Below are 7,775 nucleotides of genomic sequence, written 5' to 3'. Positions count from 1 at the left end.
GCAAAAAATTAATAACTTTTCATTTAGAAAGCGTATGGTTTCGATGAACGGATTAAAAGATATAGTCAATTGAATTATCTATAATTTTAAGTATCATTGTTAAAATGATTATTATTACTATCGTCGTTATTATCGTCATTATTATTATTATTATCTAATTATTATTATTATTATTATTATTATTATTATTATTATTATTATTATTATTATTATTATTATTATTATTATTATTATTATTATTATTATTATTATTATTATTATTATCATTATCAATATAAATATTATCATTAAAATTGTTATTATTATTAATACTATCGTTATGATCACTAAGGTTATTATTATTATTATTATTATTATTATTATTATTATTATTATTATTATTATTATTATTATTATTATGATTATTATCAATATAATAATTATTAGTATTATCATTAGTATTATTATAATTATTATTAATATTATCATTATCATTAAAACTAATATTAGTATCGTCTAATTATTATTGCTATTATTATCATTATTATGAATGCGATATAAAATAGGACTAAAAACTATCAAACGAATCGATTAGGAAATAATGAGTATAAGCATCATGATGAAATTAAAATATTGTAAGATATTGATTTAGATAAAAATAGCATTTTCATTATTTTTATCATTATATTATTAATAAAAGTAATATTAATATTAAAACTACCATTTTTATTAAAATTATCATTTTTAATAGAAATATCATTGTTATTATAAAATATCATTATTATTATCATTTTAAGTATTATTATTATTAAAAATTATCATTTTGAATAGAATTATTATTTTTATTATTATTAAGATTATTAATAAAAGTATCGTTATTATTATTATTATTATTATTATTATTATCATGTTTAGAATTATCATCATCATTCGTAAAAATAAATATTGTTATTATTATAATTAGTTGGATAATAATAATTATTATTATTACAAAATAATATAACTTGTACTTATTATTATTATTATTAATATTATTTTATCAAATAAATATGTGATACAAAGAAATTTTTACCACATGTAATATAATTACATTAATAATACATACCACTATGTTTTTATGATATTAAGGAAACTTTATAAATTTTATTAATTAAGATATATAAAAAGTATATTTTTATCATATATAAATTTTAATATAAATTAATAAATGACTTGTATTATTTACTCTAATAAAAAAATTTGATAAATATATATATAAAACGACTATATTTAACATGTATAGATTTTGAAAGTCATTTTGGGTCAAATTGACTTTTGTTGACTTTTGCATGATAATCTCGAGCATTAGGATTGTGATACACTACGACTTGACCTAAATTGTTAGACAGATATTGACCAACATATAAATATATATACTTAACTAGTTAAAGACCCGCGGTTTCGCGGGTTTTATGAAATGATGATATTATAAGACAATCTTTAACCATAATAACACAAATAAACAATATAACATTTCGAAAGTTCAATTGTAAAAAAATGAAGTTCAAATTAAAGTAACGGACTTAATAACAACTCAATAATCAAATACACGATGTCATATAATTATTATATATCACATAAAATATATAGTTACAAAGTACCTGCTTTAGAAAGTTCATTTTTTAGTTGTATTTCCTTGTTAAATTGTGTCACTTTGTGTTCCAATTTAGATAATCATGTCTACAAATTAACATACATATCAGTACGTTTAATACCGACGAATTCTCAGAATTAAGAAATTAAAATCCTAATAACGATGTGTTTAAATCGAGTGGTGTAATAAAAGCATCTCACAAGTAGGTTTGAAATAATTTGTTCAATAATATTTCAAGTAGCACTTCAATATCACAAATAGTCCATGGTGACATTTCATGTGTGTTTTATAATTCTAGTGAAAATCAATTTATATTCCAAACCCATTTGGGTTACCAACAGTTTTAAAAACATAAATAAGAAGCAACGTATTTGTTCTGATTTATCCACAGAAAGACGAATATATCCCTTTAAGTCTTTGTTGCTATAGTGATTAATTATCACACCACTACTGGTCTTCCTGTAAATATCCAACTCATCATTCATTATATCAGGAATACAAAACAAAACATGAAGTATTTTTTAGAATATAATGAAATACTACAACTTATAATAATAGTAGCAGTAATATTAGTATTGGTAAAGCTATTAAATTGTTTGTATTTAAAACTAAATCTAAACCCTAACCTTAAACCATAAGCCCTAAAATCTAAACCCTAACATAAACCCTAAATTCTAAATCTAAACTCAAAACCCTAAACCTAAATCCTAAAATCTAAACTCTAAACCCTGAATCTAAACCATAACTCTAAGCTCTAATATCTAAACCCTAAACCCTAACCTAAACCCTAAACTCTAAATCTAAACCCAAAACCTAAACTCTAAACCCTAAACCTAAACTCTAAACCCTAAATCTAAACCCTAACCTAAACCATAAACCCTAAATCTAACCCCAAAACCCTAAACCTAAATTCTAAACCCTACACCCTAAACTCCCACCTAACCCCTAAATACTCTAAACCCTAACCTTAACCTTAACCCTAAACCCTAAAATATAAACCCTAGAATCTAAACCCTAAATCTAAACCCATAACTCTAGAATTTAAACCCTAACCTAAACCCTAATCCTAAACTCTAGACCCTAAAATCTAAATCTAAACCCTAAACCCAAACCCTAAACGTTAAATCTAAACCCTAAACCTAACCTCTAAACCCTACACCCTAAAGCCTGAACCCTAACCTAAACCCTGAAAACTCTAAACTCTAACTCTATACCCTAAGCCCTAAAATATAAACCCTATACCCTAAATCTAAACCGTAAACCTAAACTCTAAAACCTACACCCTAAACCCTAACCTAACTCCTAAAAACTCTAAACCTAAACCTAAACCCTAAGCCCTAAAATATAAACCATAAACCTTAGAATGTAAACCCTAAACCTAAACCCTAAATCTAAACCCAAAACCCTACACCCTAGAATCTAAACCCTAAACCTAAACTCTAAACCTTAAAATCTAAACCTAAAACCCTAAATCTAAACCCAAACCTAAACCGTAAACGCTAAATCTAAACCCTAAACCTAACCTCTAAACCATACACCCTAAATCTAAACCCTAAACCCTAACCTAAACCTAAAAACTCTAAACCCTAAGCCTAAACCCTAAGCCCTAAAATATAAAACCTAAACTCTAGAATCTAAACCTTAAGCCCTAAACCTAAACCCTAAAATATAATCGTCATACCTGATGTTATAGTCGATCCTATGAACCCTAAATTCATATGAAAAAAGATAAATCAAATTAGACATACCTGAAATTCATGGTGAACAAATCGATTTGAATGTTTGACATGATTCAAAAGTGATTTTTCATATACCAATTGACTGTATAACCCTATCCAATTTGCGAATTGCGACTGTGATATGACTCGATCGCCGATGTTGTTATGAATAGAGCTAAAGTATTAATTCTTCAGATAGCGAAATAGATTAATCGTTGGATTATGCTGCAAGTCTATGAAAAATAATTATCAGCCCAAGTCATTTGTGTCTTTTGTTGCACTTTGTCTAGCTGATTCTTTAGTCTCTATTTCACAACTCGTTCCGAATCTGATGCAACCATAAAAATGAAAGTTGTAGCTCAATGAATTACAGACGTCTAGCCTTTTGAATTACCTTGCGAACCCAAACAAACTTTTTTTTAATTTTAACTTTCAAAACACATAGAAATCACCAAAAACACCTCAAGTAACCTCTCAACAATAAAAAATTAATCTTCAACAAATATAGCCAATAATTCATCAATAAAGGGTGAAACTAAATGAAGTGAGACTGATATTGTGACTAAAAATATGTACGATTTGAGCAACATCACCCATAAATCAAAGTGAAGGGAAAATCTGAGCTTATCCATAAAGTTTCATGGTTGAACACATTGGTTAAGGTCAACGTAGATTCGAGATAAAAAAAATACAACTAATACCCAGCGACCAATTTTCAGCTAAATATATACATATTATATACTGACCGACACTATTCTATACTTTCGATAAATATATACTTTTTAGACATATAAAATTCGGAAAAGATATACCATTTAAACATAGATTTGCTTATTTATTGTTAAAGTGTTTTAAATGATACTCTGTAGTATACATTCTGATCATGGTTTCTCACCAAGAGTAGCAAAAGTCACTATAAAACACATCAACCATTATTTGAAACAGAAAAGAACATGCAGTCAATGCAAACAATATTAGGAGTGAAATCAATATGAAAAACAAGTGATTCTACCCTTCAATTCTTTGAGCAATGGTGATTACCAACATCAACTGTGATTCCATGCAAGGTGGACTTTTGTACTCGCACGTCGTTGGTGGTTCATTGTTACACTTATGTCTTACAAACAAATTCACAGTATCAACATCAGCAAGACCCTCAACCTTGCAAAACGGTACTATCAATTAGAATTAGTTTCTGTTAATTACCAAAGGTAACAATTTGGTATCGACAAACAAACACTAAAAGGAATATGTCGCCTCAACTTTTAATATATAGTACCAAATGGCATACCCGGAGACAAGAGTCTTTGCAAGCACGGATTCTGAATTCTTTATCTGATGTCCTTCATCAACAACGATGTAGTACCAATGAATTGTTTTGAGAAATGCTTTGTCTCTCATTATAAGGTCATAGTGGGTGATCAGCACACTAAACTTTCTATCTATAAGTCTACTCTCATTGCCTTTCTCTCCTCAAGATGTCCATTGTATAGATAAGCACCAATACTGGTTCAACAAATATATTAGTATTTCATTTACTTCATTCGGAAAAAAGTGTTATTTTGGTTGCACTCATATGTACCTATAAAAACATTTCACATTAAAGGCAATGATAGACCATCCGGGCCAATTGCTTATTAGGTTAAAAAGTCAATTTTAGTATAGATTAGAATGGGGTGGCCGGGTTAGGTTGATCCACAAGGATTTTCTTGGCATTTTTTAAAACATTTTATAGGATGCAACTTGATTACAGTTATTAAAGCGTACCTTCAGGATTAAGGCGAGTGAAGGACTCGCAAAATAACCAACCACCCTGGAAGATGATATGTATAAAAAGTTGGTAAATAACGCACCTGAACTCACATCCATAGCTGCAAATATCGCCCAGAAGTAACGTCGCATCCACAGTTGCAACATACTTCTTCTCTCCGTTTATCTCGGTAACACGTAACTAAGCAGAAAGTCGACATTACCAACACCCAAAAAACATTCAAACATATACAAATAAAAATCAACACATAATAAAATTAGCTTTTACCGGAAGATGGCACAACTTGAACTAAACGTACGCAGCATTACATTAAAAATAGTTAAAAATTAACCGTGACAAAGTTCACTTACCTTATGTACTGCCATCACTATCCTGTATTGCAGATATAGTAATAATTGTTATTTGTAAGTCACGTGTAAGATACTTGTAACATATGTACGCACAACACTACCCAATCCCGTACGCAAAAATATAAAAATAAATAGTACTGTATTAAAATTATTCACAGCAGCTATGAAAGTGGACTTTGCAGTGCTGTCATAGAGGATAACAACGAATTTTCCTTGAGGTCTCTCACAACTTGGTCTGCAGGGTATGGACCTCTATCCCTTAAAGTCCTACATGCCTCGATAACAATTATCACTTCATTTGATGTCTTGCTTAATCCATATTGTTTCTTGAGAGGTGCAACATTCTCCACATGACCTTGGAATAAGCAGAATATGTCGTCCACAACAGCAAACAATCTGCCATCATGGCACCACATAATAACACAAAAACATACATTGATATAATAACACTATTTCAAGAACCAGAGTTAAAGAAAATAAAATGAGTAATACATAATACATAAACATGACATCAAGCGGGTTTTTTTTGGTGTATTAGGGTCTTGAACCTAGTTTTAGAGGCCACTTCTCAAACTAAAAAGATCTATGCTAGACTTTTTATGTTTCATGTTTCATGAAGTTCTCCATTAGGAATCATAACATTGCAAGGATACCCATTAAGAGTTTTTGACTAATGGGTTTGGAAATCAAAATATGGATTATGGGATTTATACAAATCCAAAAAGGGGGAGGGTTATGTTTAATTAGTACTTTTACAATGATTGACTGCATAAATAAACTTATAAAGTGAAAATGGTACCAGTATGGACAGAATTTGAGAAAGGAATCAGTGAACATTAAAATATAATAATAGAAACCAGCTTAAATATTCAGGTCAGAAACCCGCTCAATCTGAAACAGGATCATCAAAGAATCAAAGAATACCCATATGGTTTTATCTTAAATTAAATACATATACATATTACCAGATCATCAGTGGAGTAATAGTGCCTTTGAGGTTCCTAATGAAGTACAGTCAGATGAAAATTCCTGCAAAAACAATATTTATAATACCCAAATGAAACAGTCCTTTCAAATTTTGACCTATGTTCCGTGTTAACAACTTCAGCTCACTCATTTTATTCTTAGAATTGGTTGAATTTGAGAGTTCCAAAATAAGAAGAGTCCGAGTTACCACAACACACCGGACACGAAGATTGAAGATTCAAGAGATCATAGCAGCGATGATTCTAGATATCGATGTAGACTTGACTCCAAAGAGCAGCAACAATAGCCACACGAAAACTAAATAATAATATTAGAATGAATGATAATCTGAATCTGAATCGATTTTCATATTCTGATTAGAAATCGATCGATGCTCAATATGTATCAAACACTATCAATAGGGTTTCATATTTTGATTCGAAATCGATCAATGCTCAATATGTATCAAACACTATTAGTTAGAGTCGAGCTTCTTAAAATAAATAATAAGCCCCAATTCGTAATTAGCTTATAGTAGTATCATCAACATATAAAGAATGAACTAAAAGAAATGAACAAAAAAGAAACCCTAACCTTTTGGTCATCTCCTTTTGATTAAATGTGGATTAGTTAATTAAGTTGGAGTAGGGATTTGAAAGAGAAGGAAGAAGAAGATGATGTGCGGTGATAATTAGGGTAGCGTGTATGAAATACGGAGTAACATGGAAAGGGATTAGGTTGGACGCGGGGGTGTTTAGAATTAAAGAAAGGGTATTTTAGAGACTTCTGTATTTTTAGTTGATTTATTAGCTAATAAATTTAGAGGATGAATAATCATCATTAGATTAAGGGGTAATTTGAAGTAATTTTTTGATCTAATGGTGATTAAGGGGGTTTTATAAATGAATTATTAGCTAATAAAAACCCTCTTTTAAGGTATAGAATGATATAGGTTCGTGAATTCGAGGTCAACTCTGCACTTGTTCAGTGTCGTCATATGCATAATTGCTACGAAATACAGTATTGTGAGTTTCGTTTGCTCCCTTTTTAAATGCTTTTGCAATATATATTTTTGAGACTGAGAATACATGCGCTGCTTTTATAAATGTTTTACGAAATATACACAAATGATCAAAACTACATTCTATGGTTGGATTATCGAATCGAATATGCCCCTTTTTAGCTTGGTAACCTAAGAATTAGGGAACAGTACCCCTAATTGACGCGAATCCTAAAAATAGATCTATGGGCCTAACAAACCCCATCCGAGGTACGGATGCTTTAGTACTCCGACTTATTATAATACAGACGAGAGAATTCTGTTTTGGGGATATTCTATATGCATCTTGTTAATATCG

At 29.6% G+C, this 7,775-nt stretch overlaps 1 long non-coding RNA gene across 8 annotated transcripts; it reads right to left on the bottom strand.

Annotated features, from left to right (window-relative positions):
- Nucleotides 1–4,148: 4,148 nt before the first annotated feature.
- Nucleotides 4,149–7,132, bottom strand: LOC139857744 (uncharacterized). Of its 8 annotated transcripts, XR_011762667.1 has the most exons (6): nt 7,012–7,112; nt 6,626–6,735; nt 6,417–6,480; nt 5,184–5,847; nt 4,622–4,836; nt 4,149–4,491 (listed from the first exon to the last, which is right to left on the bottom strand). It is a non-coding gene; the product is annotated as an uncharacterized lncRNA (long non-coding RNA). The 8 variants fall into 8 exon arrangements; XR_011762669.1 differs by lacking the exon at nt 6,626–6,735 and having other exon boundaries at nt 7,012–7,125; XR_011762670.1 differs by having other exon boundaries at nt 5,184–5,473; nt 5,608–6,735.
- Between the last annotated feature and the right edge of the window lie 643 nt (nt 7,133–7,775).

The sequence above is a fragment of the Rutidosis leptorrhynchoides genome, chromosome 7 (assembly GCF_046630445.1).
Source record: "Rutidosis leptorrhynchoides isolate AG116_Rl617_1_P2 chromosome 7, CSIRO_AGI_Rlap_v1, whole genome shotgun sequence".
Classification (NCBI taxonomy): Eukaryota; Viridiplantae; Streptophyta; class Magnoliopsida; order Asterales; family Asteraceae; genus Rutidosis; species Rutidosis leptorrhynchoides.
This window is presented reverse-complemented; position numbering and strand designations above follow the sequence as displayed.